Source organism: Hyaena hyaena, unplaced genomic scaffold, assembly GCF_003009895.1.
Source record: "Hyaena hyaena isolate Hyena2069 unplaced genomic scaffold, ASM300989v1 scaffold_187, whole genome shotgun sequence".
Classification (NCBI taxonomy): domain Eukaryota; kingdom Metazoa; phylum Chordata; class Mammalia; order Carnivora; family Hyaenidae; genus Hyaena; species Hyaena hyaena.
This window is the reverse complement of record NW_024080820.1, coordinates 1,410,143-1,428,582: the sequence shown is the minus strand read 5'-3', so window position 1 is coordinate 1,428,582 and position 18,440 is coordinate 1,410,143. Positions and strand designations below refer to the sequence as shown.

Genomic DNA, 18,440 nt, shown 5'->3' with positions numbered 1-18,440 from the left:
GGAGAGAGAGAGAGAGACAGCGTGAGCAGGGGAGGGTCAGAGAGAGAGGGAGTCACAGACTGAAACAGGCTCCAGGCTCTGAGCTGGCAGTCAGCACAGAGCCCGACGCGGGGCCCGAACCCACGAACCGCGAGATCATGACCTAAGGGAAAGTCGGACGCTTAACCGACTAAGCCACCCAGGCGCCCCAGTAAGTTTTTATTTCTAAAACTGAGAACCTATAAAACAAAAAAATGTTTCATGTAGCTCATGGTTTGACAGGTTTATGAAAGGCTTAGAGATAAAATTGTCCTGAGTGAAAAAGTACGTTCCACATAGGATTTATGTAACTAGTAGTGAGGGTGAAAACACTGATGAGGTGGGAGAAGTGACTCAGTTCCCAGCTTTGCACTCGCCATGTCTGTTTCCTGTCCTTTCCAAACCTACATGACGATTCCAGTTTCAAATACAGTCACAGCCTTAATACAGAAGTCTGACATATTAAAAGATAAGCACTTAGTATTTTGCAGTGGGCCCCATCTGTACCACATTGGAACTTTCTACAGTGCTCTCCTTGTAGGGCAGTCAAGGAGAGGTGGTCCTAAACTGGATGAGTTGATTCCATAGAGTCATGGATCTGTCTTATTCACTGTTTGTGTCCTTCACTACCTGGCTTGATAAACCACCCGGCTCGGCAACAGTAGTAGAATTAGGTCTATTTTTATTTATTATACTTTCCCTGGTGTTAGGTTTCTAGAAAGCTTAAATTGTTTTTTCCCTTTTGTGCTTTACTCTAATAAATCTGCCAGTTAGTATTTTCCTCTAGCCTTATTATGATTCGGATATTACGATTTTGATATATTAAAATTCTTTTTTCTTTTTTTTAATGGTTTTATTTATTTTGAGGGGAGAGAGAGACAGAGCATGAGCAGGGGAAGGGCAGAGAGAGAGGGAGACACAGAATCTGAAGCAGGCTTCAGGCTCTGAGCTGTCAGCACGGAGCCTGATGTGGGGCTCAAACCCACAAACCATGAGATTATGACCTGAACCAAAGTTGGACGCTTAACCAATTGAACCACCCAGGCGCCTGTAAAATTCTTAAGAAGAGGAGCATAACCTAAATTAGGAAGTTAGTTCAGAGACAGCATTCCAATGGCATTATTCTGATGACCCTGCACTTCACTAAATGGAGCCAGGGACCAAATATTGTCTTAACATAAAACAAGATTAAAGAAAATGAGGCTAACAGGGGCCTAGGAGAAAAAGGATGATGTAAGTGCTGTGGGAGGAAGTTTCATTTTAAACCACAGATGTGGCCATTGAAAGCCGTATACTGTGTCAGGTTTTCCCTATGAATGTACTAGAGACTGCTAACACCGAATTTTGCAGCCGATTGAATTATCACTGTTGTTTACACTGTGAGCATCCATCTTTGGGAAACATTTTCAGTTAAAGATTATTTTAAGAATTTTGGCTGAAACAGAAGAATGTCACTTTATGAAGTTGTTCTTGGACTTTTAAATTCATAGTATTACATTAACGGAAGTGCATTGAATTTAGTCTTAAAATGCATCTGTGATTTGTTAACCATAATCTGATTTCTCCTCCCCGTACCTTTTGTTTGTACTAAAAGATATCTGGTTTCTTTCCTTTTTCCTTGTTTTCTTTTGGATTTCTAGTTTCACATCACTGTGGTTAGAAAAGATGCTTGATATGATTTCAGTCCTCTTAAGTGTATTCAGACTTGTATTGTGGCCTCACCTGATCTGTCCTGGAGGGTATTTCATGCACACTTGAGAGTGTACATCCTGTTGCTTTTAGATGAAATGTTCTGTATATATCTGTTAGGTCTGTTGAGTCTAACATGTCATTTAAGGTTGATGTTTTCTTATTTTCTGTCTGATCTATCCATTGATGTAAGTGGGGTATTAAAGTCCCCTGCTGGGATGCCTGGGTGGCTCAGTCAGTTAAGCGTCTGACTTCCTCTCAGGTCATGATCTCCTGGTCCATAGATTTCAGCCCCATGTTGGGCTCTGTGCTGTCACGACTGCTCAGAACCTGGAGCCTGCTTCAGATTCTGTGTCTCCCTATCTCTCTGACCCTCTCCTGCTCACGCTGTCTCTTTCTCTCTCAGAAATAAATAAAACATTAAAACAATTAAAAAAATGTATTAGAGAGAGAGAGACATTGGGAATGAGGGAGATGAGCAGAGAGAGAGAGAGAGAGAGAGAATCTCAAGCATGGAGCTAAGCATGGAGCCTGATGCAGTGCTTAATCCCACGACCCTGGGATCCTGACCTGAGCTGAAATCAAGAGTTGGATGCTCAAATGACAGAGCCATCCAGGTGTTCCTAAAGTCAATTTATTCTTTTTGAAAAGAATTTGTATATTTATTTATTAAAAAAATTTTTTGTTCTATTTATTTTTTGAGACAGAGAGAGACAGAGCACGACTGGGGGAGGGTCAGAGAGAGTGAGACACAGAATCTAAAGCAGGCTGCAGGCTCTGAGCTGTCAGCACAGAACCTGATGCGGGGCTCGAACCCACGAACTCTGAGATCATGACCTGAGCTGAAGTCGGTTGCTTAACCAACTGGGCTGCCCAGGTGCCCCTAAAATTTATGTATTAATTTTGAGAGAGAGAGAGCTTGTGCACATGTGCGTGCATATGACTAGGGTAAGGGCAGAGAGAGAGGGAGAGAAAATCCCAAGCAGGCGGAGCCCAACTTGGGCTTAAACTCATGAACTGTGAGATCATGATCTGAGCTGAAATCTAGAGTTGGATGCTTAACTGACTGAGCCACCCAGGTACCCTTCATTTTTTTCTTACATATATAAGTATAATTACCCTGGCTTTCTTTTGGTTTCCATTTAGATGAAATATCTTTTTTTGTCCCTTCACTTTCAGTCTGTGTATGTTCTTAAGTCTAAAGGAGTCTCTTGTGGGCAGCATACAGGTTTTGTTTTTTAGTCCATTTAACCACTCTGTCTTTTGATTGTAGTATTTAGTCCATTTACATTTAAAGTATAATTATTGATAGGTATGTACTTATTGCCATTTTGTTAATTGTTTTCTGGGAGTTTTTGTGATTTTCTTTGTTCTTCTCTTGCTCTCCTCCTTTGTAGTTTGATGACTTTCTTTAGTGGTATGCTTATGTTCCTTATCTTTTGTGTATTTACTATAGGTTTTGTCTTTAACTATAACAAGTTATATCTATAACTCTATTTTAGGTTGATAAAATAGTTGCCAACTTAAGTTTGATCGCATTCTGAGGCTCAACATTTCTACTCCTCCTCTGCGTGCTTTTGATGTCACATTTTACATCTTTTTTTCTTTTTCCCCTTTCTCTTTTAGTACTCTCCCTGCTCTAACTCTCAAAAAAAAAAAAAAAAAAAGAAAAAAAAAGTACCCAGAGATTAAGTACAAGGAAACTCAAAGAACTAGCCCAAGATGAGCAGGTCCTTCCCACAAGAGCCAAAGTCTGGGCACCAGGGTCTCCACTCAGAGCCTGGAAGTAAAAGTTGGTGGAGAATAAAGTGGTTCTAGAGGTTAGTATTCCATGGGGGCACCCCCAGCAGGACCAGGCTGTGTAAGAAGTGGTGTTTGTTGGCTTTGTCTGAGAGCTCCTTTCTAGAGGCGTCTGGAAGGTGGGCATTGTGCACCCCATGGGAGGCCAAGACTAAGGTCCTGGCTCTAGAGACGGCACCCAAGTGGTGGAACGCAGCCCATCCATGGCAGTGAGTGGTATCCGCACCAGACAAGCTTAACATCCTTTTTTCTTGTGTGTCCCTTATCTAAGTTATCCCTTAACTGGCTATTATAATCAGTTAGTTTTACTACTTTTGTCCTTTTAACTTTAATAATAAGTGGTGAATCCATTATTTTCATTATTATTATATTGATCTTTCCAGTGAGATTTATTCTTTGATATGTGTTCCTATTACTGATTAACACTCTTTTCAGCTTGAAGAGGTCATTTTAACATTGCCTGTTGTAAGGCCAGTTCAGTGGTGATAAACTCTGGGTTTTGCTCATCTGAAAAACTCTCTCCAGTTCTGAATGATAACTGCTTGGTTGGAAGTTTTCATCTTTCAGTGTTTTGAATACATTGTGTAACTCCCTTCTGGCCTGCAAACTGTCTACTGAAAAATGTGTTCCCTTTTAGATAACAGGTTATTTTTCTCTTGCTGTGTTTAGGGTCTCTTTGAGTTGATCTTATATGGATCTCACTGGGCCTCCTGGATCTGGATGTCTGTTTCTTTCTCCAGGTTAGGGATGTTTTAAACGATTGTTTTTTCAAAAACAGGATTTCTGTCCCTTTCTTTCTCTTCTGAGAGCCCGGTGATGAGAATGCTAGTCCATTTAATGTTGTCCCAGAAGTCTCTTAAGTTTTCTTTGCTTTTTTTTTTTTCTATTACTTTTTCTTGCTGCTCTGATTGGAGGAGTTCCACTGCCTTGTCTTTGAGTTCACTTATCCTTTCTTCTGTGTCATCTAGTCTGCTGGTGAAATCCTCTAGTGTATTTTTTAGGTCAGTCATTGTGTTTATCAGCTCTGTAACTTTTGTTTAGTTTTTCTGTGTATTTTTCATCTCTTTGTTGGAGTTCTTTGTTCATCCATTCTTCCTCCCATTTTCTCCCTAGTTTGGTGAGCATCTTTATGACCATTATTTTGAACTCTTTATCAGGCAGATTACTTACCTCTGTTATCATTAAGGGTTTTTTCCCTAAGAGATAGATGTTGGCTCTGTTCCATCTGGTGAAAGTCCTTCAGGATCCCCATCATATCGGTAAAGCTGCTAGCCTTGGACAGAGAGACATAGTCATCCTCTTCAGACGAGCTGTGGGTAGCTTTGTGTTCTGGTTTGCAGCAGTCAGGGCTGGCAGAGCAAAGCAGGGGGACTGATGGAAGCTCCGAGACCTCTACCCTGGTCTCCTTGGTGATGTCACTAATGGCAAAGGAAGTTGTACAGTGGAATTAGGATCCAAAACCAGGTAAGGGAGAAGAGACATTTGAACTTCCTGGAGATAAGAAATCTGTTATTAATGAAACTAAATCTGTCTCAGCTGCCACTGCTTAGCAATGTGGCCGTGCAGGTGGTTTTCAGCTCATCCTGCAGCTCTGTGATGCAGCTCGGGCTGGGAGGGCTGGAATGGTCAGAAAGTTGGTCATCTGGGACCCATGCAGGTTAAACACTGAGGCATTGTGCTGTGTGACAATTACAGGGCTAGGCTTCAAGGTGTGTGTCAGGAGTTGCGTGTCGCTTCTGACCTGGGCCTGTATCTCCTCTTCATTCACAGCAATTCAGCCAATGTCAGCCAGAGTAGGGATGGGGGGGCAGGCACATCCTTTTGACACAGGTCAGGCATGTTGGGCACAGGGTCTCAAAGGATGCCCAAGGGACCTGGCTTCAGGGGGCACATTGGTCCCAGTTCTTCTCACTACACTTTGAGTAGCCCTGTTTGGCTTGTTTTGCCACATTGGGATGGTCCCTTTGGCTTCCATTCCTGGTATTTCATCCAGCTCCTGCACTTGAAGAATGAGGCAGCTACAGGGCAGCTCTGAGGACTTGGGGAGGCTGGAGGCATGACTCCGTATCAGGCACTTTTCCTAATGACCCCTCCTACCACAGTGGGCTGCCCGCCATGTTTTGTTTTTGTTTTTGTTTTTTTTTACTTTCGATAAGGCAAATTTATTCTTTCTTTATGAAATTAACACGCAGTTTGCCTTAACTATGTTTAAATCTTCTTTTAGAGAGGTCTCTAGCTTTTGTTTTAAAATACATATTGCGATCATAATTGCATTTTAACTTGAGAAATTTGTTTCCTAGAACTCCATATACCAGCTTATTCTTTTAGAATAGAAGAGAATCCAGGTGAGCAGTGTCTCTCCATTCCTTTCGTAGCTCCGTCAGTTTCCATAACTGCAAAGTCGAACATTGACCAAAATGGGTTTCTTGGGGTTAAAACGAAGTGATGCATGTAAAGCACCTAACCTACTTCCTCGTGCATAGTAGGCCCTCAGTAGTTAATGGTTGTTATTGTTATTATTGGTTACTTAATTAATTTGGATTTCTAGGGCACCGTTTCTTTGGGTACAGCGAGCCAGAACTGAATTTTCTCTCCTTCTATATTTGTAATTTACTTAGACTGACCTCACCGCTGTGAAGAATAAAGGCTATTGGTGGAGTGGGGTGGGGCTTTTTGACTTTTGTGTGCAAGTCCTTGTAGAGTTACTGGATGTACTGGAATGTGAAGGATTAAGCTTTGTGGCATGTGCTATATGGCCACCCATAGTGACCAAACTCATTTGGAATGTTGTTTTGTTACTAACTTTGAAATGCATTATTTTCCATACAGAGGATTTTGATCTGAATAAATTGCTTATTATCTTTTATAAATTTCTAGAGCGAGAGGAACTGTCAATCAGCATAAACCATACCCTACACAGTGCTTCCTTTCATAAACATGGGGAGGAGGCATTCCCGAGATAACCGTTTCTGGGACACAGCCAGGCACCGCTGGATAACTAGGACGATACAGGACAGCACCCAGCTTTGGAGCCTGTCACACTGGGAAGTTATGGCTCACGGGCCTATAGTGAAATAGTCCTGTTAATTAAGCCTTAACTTTTTTTTTTTTTTAAATCAACAGCTAACCAGCCCCTCAAAGAGAGGCACAAACCATTCACATGGTTGTAGATTGGTGATTCAGTGAGTCTTTTGACAACAGAGGCTGTGAGCCCCACTTACTTGGTGAGGTTGTCCCTGTCCCCTCTTCCACTTAAATTTGATGACTGTCTCCATTGTCTCTACCTGACCGTAGCTTGAACAAGTTTAGGTAGCTTTTCTTAAAGCACCTGAAACTTGTCATCACACGTATCTCTCTTCTGGCTTGTGTGTAAGCTCCTGGACGGTGGCGGCTGTGTCTGTATAGGTGTCACTTAGTGCAGATTCTGGGAGCTCAGAGTTGACCGTTAGTCACCGTTAAGTTCATATCTCCCTGTGGCTAATGGAAACTCCTCAATGTTAACTGGTCCCATAAATACCGTTCAAAATCTTCTCTAGCAATTCCTTAATGAAAAACCTCTAAATAAGCTAATCTCCATCCTGTATCCTGTACCACTCCCATTATACCCATTTTTCTTTCTTTCTCCTCTGCAAATACAAATTCTCTATTTCCTTTATTTCTTCCAAGGGACATTTCAAATCCTCCTCCATGAAAGTTTGTCAAGGTACGTTTAATTTTAGTTGTAATTAAAATTTAGAAACCTGGGAAAAGGTGAGAAATACTAACCAGAACCGGAAATTTGGAATTCCTCACTAAAATACATTATTCTTTTAGTAATGAAAACATATTTGTAAACACTTTCCTCATTTAAGAATCACAAATTGTATTTTCACAACATTCTCTATTTTTTTCCACATAATTTAATTCAAAACCTCAAAGTAATAGGAATTTTAGGTACATCTTATGGAAAGAAAGTGAGAGTTGTGTTACGATTTTCAGGTTGTCAAGAGAAAGGGGTCTTTTACTGCATCACATGACATTTTATAATATCCTATAAAAGGTGTGAGGATTGGCTTTATTGTCCTTATTTATTGAAGATTTTATTGGAATTTAGACTTGGAAATCTTTTATGTAGACTTTTTTTTTACCCCCCCACTTCAGTTAAACTGTAATAATTTATTGAAAGTTAATGTATATAGGAAGAAACTTTGATGTCATTGAAATTTATTTTGGAGAAAATGATTCCTTCTAAGACAAAGCAGAGGTGACCGTTTGAGCCAACAACTGGTGGACTTTGGAGTCCTAGAAATCCTGGTTGAAAGCTGTATATTGTCCTGTCCTCTGCTGTTGTTTTTTGTCTGTACTAGGCCTATGTCTTGCTCATTTCTTTCTTAATTAATAATATGTCATTAAGCAGGTAGAGCAAAAAAGTTATGATTGAAACTGTAAGTTAGTGTTTAATTTGATTCTGCATTTTAGAATAATTTTACAGTGAATTGTTTTTATACATTTATGGACAGCGTAACAAAAACAGTATTTGCTTTGTGACATAGACATTTTATATACACGTATACTTACACAGTGAATATTTGTGACATAGACATTCTCTGTACACGTATACTTACACAGTGAATATTTTAACTTTTCTGTGCTTCTGAGTCTTCAAATAATATACAATAGCTTTGGGTTTTACATTTAATAGTGTGCAGAAAACCTACATTCAATGGCAGAAACCTTTACATTTATACTTAGTTTGCATATTATTAGTTGAATTTAATCTTTATTTAGTGCTTCAGTATTTTTTTGAAAGCCAGTTTGCTAGGCACTGTGGGAGATGTAATGACGAATCTTACCCTTTAGGGACTCCTACTCTCAGAGCCAACTCTTAGAACCACAGAATTTTATTTATTTATTAAAAAAATTTTTTTGGTTAATATTTATTTTTGGGAGAGAAAGAGAGAAAGAGTGAGAGCAGGGGAGGGGCAGAGAGAGAGAGAGAGAGAGAGAGAGAGAGAGAGAGAGACACAGAATCTGAAGCAGGCTCCAGGCTCCGAGCTGTCAGCAGAGAGTCTGCTGCGGGACTTGAACCCACAAACTGTGAGATTGTGACCTCAGCCGAAGTTGGACACCTAACCAGCTGAGCCACGCAGACACCCCAAAACCACAGAATTTTAGAACAGGAAGAACTTTAAGAGATTCTCTTGGATGTTGTGTGCGCGCACGCATGTTGAGTCTGTCCGTGTCTTCTGCCCCCCTCCTCCCCATCTTCCCACACATGGAATAATGTCCTTTTCTGTGCAGGGGAGAGAGGAGTTTAAGCAGGCAGATGACTGGGTGGCATGAAATGTGTAGCTTGTTGAGTTCTGTCCTCCACCAGCTTTGCTGGTAAGCAGCAGGGGATGCAGGCCATTTTTTTTTGTTTGTTTGTTTGGTTTTTTGTTTGTTTGTTTTTTTTAAGTCCAGGGATTTAAAACTATGAATTCCAAAAATTGTTTCAGTGGGTAGTGACTAGAATATAGCCCTTTTTAAAAATAGCTTAGAGATTTATCAAAGTGTATTGTGGATTATTATTTCAAATATATCATGTGGGTATGCATACACACACACACATACACTGGGTTGTTATATAAAATGTATTATAAGCACCTTTATATACAATGTATTTTTTTTATTGCAATGAAGAGTTTGGAAACATCTCTCTAATCTGTCCATTTACCCTTGTTTTAAACTTGGGAAGCAGCTACTGATATGATCATCCCTAGATATGTGACTTACTCTTTTTATGCTCTCCTGTTATGACCTCACTTCAAGGTAAACTGTTTGCTACACAGGTAGAAATATGCACAGGTGGTATTTTACCACAGCTCATGTGAATAAGAGATAAGCAGTGAGGTAGGTTTTTTTGTTTTTTTTTAAATTACACTGCCTCTGGGTACAAAAAAACCCCACTTTGGTGGATCTGTTAATCTGTCAGTTTTGTTTTATGATGTGCCTAACTTACTACCAAGATGTGATTTAAACACCAAGAGAATTTGGATTATTTAATACTCGTACATAATAAAACTACTTATCAAATATTCATGTGGGCACATACAGAGGCATAATTGTATTCTTGTAATGCACAATATAAATACTAATATTGTTTTGGAGAATCAGCATGGTATGCTGAAGCCATGGTTTGGAAAAAGGCATTGTAGTATGTTTTTATCTGTGGGAATTACTGGCAAGTGTAATTGAGAGATTCTAAATACTGTACTTGTTTACTTCACTTTTGAATTTGGCTTAAATATTTTTGGTCTTGCTTTGTTTTTTGATAATCATTAAGTTATTCTGTAAGACCTAAGGTACAAGCTAAACTATAATTGTTTTATTGATTTTAATAATCATATCTTTTAAAGATTTAAAGTTTCCTCCTACCAGAGATAGTTTAAAAAATATTTAAACAGAGAATAGTGGAATGAATGTTCATGTGCCCATTCTTCGGCTTCACCATTTATCAAGTCTTTGTTACCTCTACTCACTCTTTTCTCCAGTTCCTAGTTATTTTGATGCAATCCCTTGGTCATGAAATGTGTGAATATTTCAGGATGTATTTCTGAAAGACAGAGGCTTCCAGTTCTTGACCTATAGAGTAGCATACTCAACCTTTTGGGGAAGGTACTGAAGTTCTGAACACTTCAATTGTGTTTGGAATATTAGAGTGATATAAAGGAAAAGTGAGATTCTATAAATGGGCTAAATGGGAAAGCAAAATACCTGATGAACAGTTGTACCAAAAAATAATAGGTTACAATGAAAAAACCGTTTAATAGCTTTTAAGTGCGCATGTAGAGGAAGAACAGATCGGCATTTTATTTTTATTTTTTTAAATGTTTTATTTATTTCTCAGAGAGAGAGAGAGACAGCATGAGCAGGGAAGGGTCAGAGAGAGAAGGAGACACAGAATCTGAAGCAGGCTCCAGGCTCTGAGCTAGCTGTCAGCACAGAGCCTGATTTGGGGCTCGAACCCACGAACCATGAGATCATGACCTGAGCTGAAGTTGGACGCTTAACTGACTGAGCCACCCAGGCGCCCCCAGATCGGCATTTTAAAAACAAGTTTGTTCATTTATTTTGAGAGAGACAGTGAGCCCAAGCAGGGGAGGGGCAGAGAGAGAGAGGGACAGAGAGAGAGTCCTAAGCAGGCTCCACAATGTCAGTGTACAGCCCAATGCAGGGCTAGATCTTATGACATGAGTTGAACTCAACAATCAGATGCGTCTACATTCTGCACAGGTCTGAAGCCAAGTGTATTTCATGCTATTTGAGATAGGAATTCTGTTTCTAGATTTTTTGAGAGAAATTAAAAGATGTGTACAATGACTGCCAATTAAGATATTTACTACAATATTATTTATAGCAGTGAAGAACCTCACTCAATAATAGTGAAATGATTAAATACACATAATATATTTGCAAAATATTGTAATATTTTGTAATTGGTAGAAATGATACAATGTGACACCAATTTTATTTTATTTTATTTTTTTAATATTTTTTATTTATTTCTAGGAGAGAGAGAGAGAGAGACAGCGTGAGCAGGGGAGGGTCAGAGAGAGAGTCACAGACTGAAACAGGCTCCAGGCTCTGAGCCGGCAGTCAGCACACAGCCCGACGCGGGGCTCGAACCCACGAACCGCGAGATCATGACCTAAGCGAAAGTCGGACGCCCAACCGACTAAGCCACCCAGGCGCCCCTAATGTGACACCAATTTTAGAAAGCATCTAGTACATATTGAAAGACCTGATAACCCGGATACTACCATGAATTAGTAGTGGCTATCTCTAGCTGTTAGTATGAGTATGAGTGGGTTTTATTTCTTCATTACTTTTTTTTTTTTTTTGAAGTGTTGCACATCTGTCAGTGTATATGATTTAGGTTAAAAAACAATAAACATTATTGAATACTTTGTGTCAATCACTTAACATTTTTCATCTTTTTTTAAGATTTATTTTGTTTTTTTAATGTTTGTTTACTTTTTGAGAGAGAGAGAGAGAGAGAGAGAGACAGAGTATGCTTAATGGGGGAGAGGGGCAGAGACGGAGTAAGAATCTTAAGCAGGCTCTAAGCTCAGCGCGGAGGCCCATGTGGGGCTCAGTCCTACAAGTGTGAGATCATAATCTGAGCCGAGATCAAGAGTCAGATGCTTAACTAACTGACTGAGCCACTCAGGTGCCCCATACATTTTTCATTTTTTACACTTAATTCTCATAATAGCCATAAGAAGTTTTATTATCTTTATTTTGTAGATGAGACAAGGGAAGCATGGAGAGATTGAGTACCTTGACAATTTGATTCTGTCCTTCTACATTTACTCTTTGCTTTTTTTAAGTTTATTTTTTGTAGTAATTTCTATACCAGCTGTGGGTCTTGAACTCACAACCCTGATGATTGTTTTCTTTCTTTTTTTTTTTTGTTTTACAAATAGTTTATTGTCAAATTAGTTTCCACATAACACCCAGTGCTCATCCCCACAAGTGCCCCCCTCCATGCCCATCCCTCCTACCCCCCACATCCATCAGTCCTCAGTCTTTGTCAGCATTCAAGAGTCTCTCATGGTTTGCCTCTCTTCCTTTCCCCCACCATTTCCCCCCTTCTTCTCCCCCTTGTTCCTCAGTTAAGTTCCTCTTAATCCTCCTATACGTGCAAACATATGGTATTTGTCCTTCTCTGCTTGACTTATTTCGCTCAGCATAACACCCTCAAGGTCCATCCATGTTGCTACACATGGCCAGATTTCATTGTTTCTCATTGCCATGTAGTATTCCATCGTATATATAAACCATTTTTTTTTTCCTGATGATTGTTTTCAACTCGTGCTTTGTTCTGTGCCTTCTCTGCAGCGTTCTGCTCAGAGATATAATGGTACAGTGAACATCTTTGCAAATAAATAAATCTATGTGCATTTCTGATTATCTTCCTAGAAAAAAAGGACCTTGGAAGTAGAATTATTGGATCAAAGGATATGAAACATTTTAAGGGCTTTTTGATGCAAATTGTGAGATTGCATGTGACAGATGATCATTCCTCCTTAAACTTAAGATGTTTTTGGTCTATACACTTGGGAGAAGTAGGTCATCTAATCATCAAAAGAGATTTGTGCTTTCTTCGTTGTTCTTCTAAAAGTCAGCCTCTCTAAGCCTGTTGGAGACTGTAAGCAGAAAAAAATAGGAAAGACCAACTTTGGAGTTTAAATTGTGGCCATTTACTTTTATGACCTTGTGGCCATTTACTGTTTTGTTTTTCTGAATAACTTAAAGCTTGGATTAGCCCAGCAACCTTTTTATTGCAGAGTGTTTCATAAAAATTTACAAAATATTCTTATTAAATTTGCATGCAATTTCTTTGGTATTTTACCCAGTGGGACCCCAGGGTCATAATTAGTTGTAATTTCCATTGTGTAATTTCAAAACTAATAGATATAAAAGGTACAACACATTGATTAGAGACTGTAATGGCCCTAGAAACTGTTATTTTTAAATAAAAAAGACTTTCCCCTCTGTCCCCCACTCCCGTTTTTTTCTAAGGAGTCACTCTCTTTTTGTGACAAGTGAAACCAAAAAGTTTCGGTTAATTAGCTGATGGTTTCTGTTAAGTAATTAGGTTTTATTGTCATTCTCTTGAGCATATCTTCTTCCAAAGAAGACTGTAAGTGTTCTTACTGTTCTGTAAGTGACTTTGGTTCAAAGAGTAACAGATTTGTGCAGGGGGAGGGGGATTTTAACTTAAGGGGATCTAGAGAATAATTAATGAAATCAGAAATTTTCCCTTTTGAAGCTCCCAAAGACGTTAGGATCGAGTTTTCTAGAAAGACCAATATTGATAAAGGGTAATCTGGCAGCCTGAAAATTTGTGAGAGATACATTTGGAATAAATAGAAAACATTACATTGAAATTTGAAGGCTGTAAATATTTTCATGGAGAAGAAGTACTACTTTCTACTCTTGATAGTAAAATTATGAAGCTACTATAAACGGCATATAGAAAATAAACACAAGGAGGATTTTTATCAGGGGTTCTTAACCCATGATTAATGATTGGATTAGAAAGGTTTGTATGGTTGCAAAATTAGGTATATATGAGCATTTTGGAAGGAGAGACCTCCGGCAGTTTTTTCAGATTATCAAAAGAAATGACTGGAAAAAACTCAAGCCCCTGTCCGAGTGTAAACCTGACAGGAGATCGGGGATTTTTGTCTGGTTATTTCACTCCTTTGTCCCTGGTTCCTGGCATGTAGGTCTGCCCAGTAGATATTTGTTGAATGTGCAATTTCTGTACATTTATGTGTGGCATAGTTAGAAACCATTGCATAAGATTTATAGAACTTGGAGGTTGGAATACATTCCAGATTTAGTGAGATTTATCTTACTGGTTTGCTTCTACATTTATTTAAAGATTTTCTCGGGGCACTGGAGTGGCTCGGTTGGGCGTCCAACTTTGGTTCAGGTCATGATCTCAGGGTTCGTGGGTTTGAGCCCTGCATCGGCTCTGTGCTGACGGCTAACTCAGAACCTGGAGCCTGTTTCAGATTTTGTGTCTCCCTCTTTCTCTGACCCTCCCCTGCTTACGCTGTCTCTCTCTATCAGAAATAAAACATTTTTTAAAAAAAATTTAACATTTTTCTCTTGGTGTTTAAATCTAGATGAGTAGGGAGAATATTTATGTGATAATTTTGGGATTAAATTTCTTTTTTTTTTCCTATGCCAACATAGAAATTTAATAGGAAAGTTATAAACCATGCATATTCATTCATCAGCATATTAGAAAATGTTGTGCTTGGATGCTGTTTTCATTCATGAATGAAACCTTGTACAAAACTTCCCCTTAAATTGTTGAATGGAAGATTTTGCTAATTGTTTTCATTAGCTCAACTAGTGTGATAACAACTGCTCTTCTGGATAAAAATGTAAAATGAAAATGATGTGGACAATTTTACCTACAGAGAACATTGTTTTATCAGCAAGAAATTTAGATTTTTGCAGTGAAGCTTTATTTTACCTCACTATCATTATACAGCATTTTTTAGCAGGTGATAGGAGTGTAATCTGTGAGTACATTAGTCAGCATAATAAGTTTCTTTACTCTTTAAAATTGAAATTTAGGAGAAGGTTAAAAAGAATGACAGAAGGGTAAAATGCAAGCGCGTTTTAAAAATTGTGAAAATAATAGCGTTTCTTTTTTTTAAATTGTTTTAATGTTTTATTTATTTCTGAGAGAGAGAGACAGAGAGAGCGAGCGAGCGTATGAGCAAGGGAGGGTCAGAGAGAGAGGGAGATACGGAATCTGAAACAGGCTCCAGGCTCTGAGCTAGCTGTCAGCATAGAGCCTGATGCGGGCTTGAACCCATGAACTGTGAGGTCATGACCTGAGTGGAAGTTGGACACTTAACGACTGAGCCACCCATGCACTCCATTAATAGCATTTCCAAGATAAGGGAAAAAGTGAATTTCTAAAACTTGAACTGTGACAGAAACTGTAGATTTTATGAACCATCAGTTTTCTTTAAGGGATGATTGTAAGTTCTTTATATTAGTGATTTTTACCAATCAGACATAAAAGATATCTGAGTAACTGCTGCCTGCCTTTGATCATATGTGAGTAGATTTTTCATACTTTGTAAGATCTCTGCCAGATTTAAAAAATTACTGGATTTTTATATTTTCCATAATTATTTTTGCTACTGTGAATAGGAGCTGTGATTATTCTAAATTTATTTGAAAATGATCGCATCCTTATTCTAAAAGGCTGTCAGAACATTTACATCATTTTGGTCTTTTACATCATTTAAAGAGGCCTTGTGAGATTCCCAGAATAATTTTAATAGAAGGGCAAGAATGTGCCCTCATAGATTACGAATCTTGCAGTCTGGTTTCTTTCTTTAGTTGAAATTTAATGAGTTCCTAGTCACGAAGCATTATTGTATACAAGTCCAGTTGGGCCTTGAACATCACAGGTTTCAACTGTGCTAGTCTACTTATATGTGGATTTTTGTGATAAAGAGAGTACAGTTCGGTTAATGTATTTTCTCTTATGATTTTCTTAACATTTTTCTCCTTACTGTAAGAATACAGTATATAACACATGTAACATACAAAATATGTGTTAACCAGCTGTTATCAGGCCTCCAATCAAATAGCAGGCTATTAGTAGTTAAACTTTTGGGGAATCAGATTATATGCAGAGTTTTGACTATGCAAGGATCAGCACCCCTAGCCCCTATGTTGTTCAAGGGTCAACTGTGTAAAATATATCCTGAAGTCAAATTTAGAGTGTCAAGTTGGCCTCTTGGAAGTAACTTAGCCTAATCTTCTTACCCAGTGGGATAACCCTTTTTTTATAGCATTTTCTAACAACCTTTGCCTTGAAAACAGTGAGCAGGGACTTCCTTTCTTTATGAAGCAGCCTTTTCATCAGTTATGTAAAAATTAAGTTATTCTGCATGTGGAGTTCAAATCTACTTTGTGCTAGACACCATAACTGTATCCTTCTCCTTTTCAGATTATGAGGTATACGGACAAGTACTGAGAATACCATCATGAACATCACTGAGACTCATTTACTCTTAGTTGTTTTGCTCTGTTTGTTTGAGATTATTATTTTCTCTATGAAAGAAAGACCTATGCTTCAAGGGTCTTGAATTAAGATATAATTAAGATACATTCAATTTGCAGATTTCTGTTCTTTATAATTCTAGCAATTCTGTTCAGAAAGGAAGAGAGGTTAATGTGCCATCAACTTTCTCTTTTACTTTTGGGGTGAAGGGAAACAAGGCTGTCCTTGGAGGACTCCGTTTGACCTGAGATCCTCCCAAGCACCAGAGCTGGGCCATTGTTCTCTTTATGGAAGCTTCTAGATCATTTTTCTTGCTGCAGGTTTATGCCTTGCCCCTTCAAACTTTTGCTATTTGGCTATTTTTGGTCTCTTCAGTGTTGTTAAATACCAGCTGACCTCTTCATGTCACTCTTGTTTATATGTCTTTTTCTTTTAGAATAAGAAACTATAGCATTGATTACGTGTATACCATGACCACAGTTACCTAACCTGTTTGACCTGAGCCATGTGAAAAGTAGCAATATCAAAGTAGCAATAGAAATTACTCTTTTTGAAGATGAAATACACTTTAAATTAATCAAGTGAAATGAAAATTAAAATGAGTCCCACGTTAAGTAATATATATGGAGACAAGATGGAAAAAACAACTGACATGCAGAAAGAAACTCCAAACCAAAACAAAAACAATAAAAGCCACCCCTGCTAAAAATGATTATAACCCATAAAGAAGGTCAGGGAGGTATAAACCAACTAACTATTTCCTGGGGTGACCAAAGTGAAGGTTGGAAATAGGAAGATTATGTATCTATTGAGGAGGTATTGGAGATGCTAGACAGACTTTGGGAAGTCTTAAAATGACACAGAGCCCTGACAGTATGGTTACAAGAAGAGAAAACATATTTTTATAAAAAGCTCGGCTTTTAGCTCTTGCGACATCCAAACAAGAAGCTCATTCAAAAGTGAAGCAATACGAAAGACCTGGGCGTGCTGGTACAAATCAGACCTCTTTGAAGTTGTAGTCTTCCTGAAACTGCTTTGTACTCCAGTAGTAACTGGTTTTGTGATTTGTCCTAGAAGATGAAGTGGAAGTTTAAATTTCATTAAATATGGACTATAGCATGACTGTACTCCCCACTATGGACAGAAAGGATCTGCTGCAAATAAGAGCTTTGTTTGCTTTGAGGGAAAAATGATCATGAACCTAAGATGATGATAAAGTATTAAGAATTATGGCAGAGTTGTAGATATCATTTTGATAACAGGTTCAGAAATATTTGGTTGGGCAGTTGAAAATTCGAGTAAATCCAGGGGCGTCTGAGTGGCCCAGTCGGTTGGGCGTCCAACTCTTGATCTCAGCTCAGGTCATGGTCTCATGGTTCGTGGGTTCGAGCACTGTTGTTGGGCTCTGTGCTGATGGCACAGAGCCTGCTTGGGATTCTGTCTCTCACCCTCTGTCTCTGCCCCTACTCGCTCTTTCTTGCTTGCTCTCTCTCTCTCCAAAACAAAGAAACATTAAAAAGTCTTAAAAACATTTTCCAGTAGGTCTGAATGATATCTGTTATGAATAGATGCAGATGAATTAGTTTTATTCATATTTACCAGTTTTTTTTTTTTTTTTTGGCTTCAAAGATTTGGTTTTAGTCATGATTTAGTTGATTATGCCTGTGAGCAAATGGACTATCATATTTCTAACTTGGCTAAAGGAATTTTAAATTAAGGTTAAGTACAAAAATAATATTTTAGAGAGTAGTTTGTCTTTTCTCTTGGGTTGAGGATTAAATTCATTAAATAGAAAAAATATTAAACCAGTTATAATTTAAAATGAAGGTTAGTTTGAGTTTTCAGTGCCAGATTTAAAATGTGACCTATTTACTGAAAAATGCCGCTACTGAATGTGTACAATTACATGAGTTCTTATATATAGTAAAATGACCACTTCCTTCTTAGTAACCATCACATTATTACATAGTAATTCATAATCCGTGCCTCCTTCAGTCACTGGACTTTGAAAAATATGTATCCCAAAACTTCTCTGTAGACAAGATAAATATTAGGCCTTGTTGAGTTTGATAAATTCTTTATAGAGTTTGGATACTAGCCCTTTATCTGATATGCCATTTGCAAATACCATCTCCCATTCCATCGGTTGCCTTTTAGTTTTACTGATTGTTTCCTTCACGATGCAGAAGCTTTTTATATTAAAATATTTTTTTTAAACTTTAAAAAAAGCTTTAAAATTCTGTGTTTTGGAGACACAGAATCCAAACTAGGATCCAGACTCTGAGCTCTCAGCACAGATCCTGATGTGGGGCTTGAACCTACAAACTGTGAGATCATGACCTGAGTTAAAGTTGGACGCTTA

The 18,440-nt window shown here is 38.4% G+C and overlaps 1 protein-coding gene and 1 pseudogene across 3 annotated transcripts in view; one reads left to right on the top strand and one right to left on the bottom strand.

Annotated features, from left to right (window-relative positions):
* The window catches only part of FRYL (FRY like transcription coactivator), a 262,440-nt gene that overhangs the window by 45,985 nt on the left and 198,015 nt on the right, over window positions 1–18,440 (top strand). The window lies entirely within an intron of this gene.
* On the bottom strand, window positions 4,759–5,624 carry LOC120237699 (annotated as a pseudogene).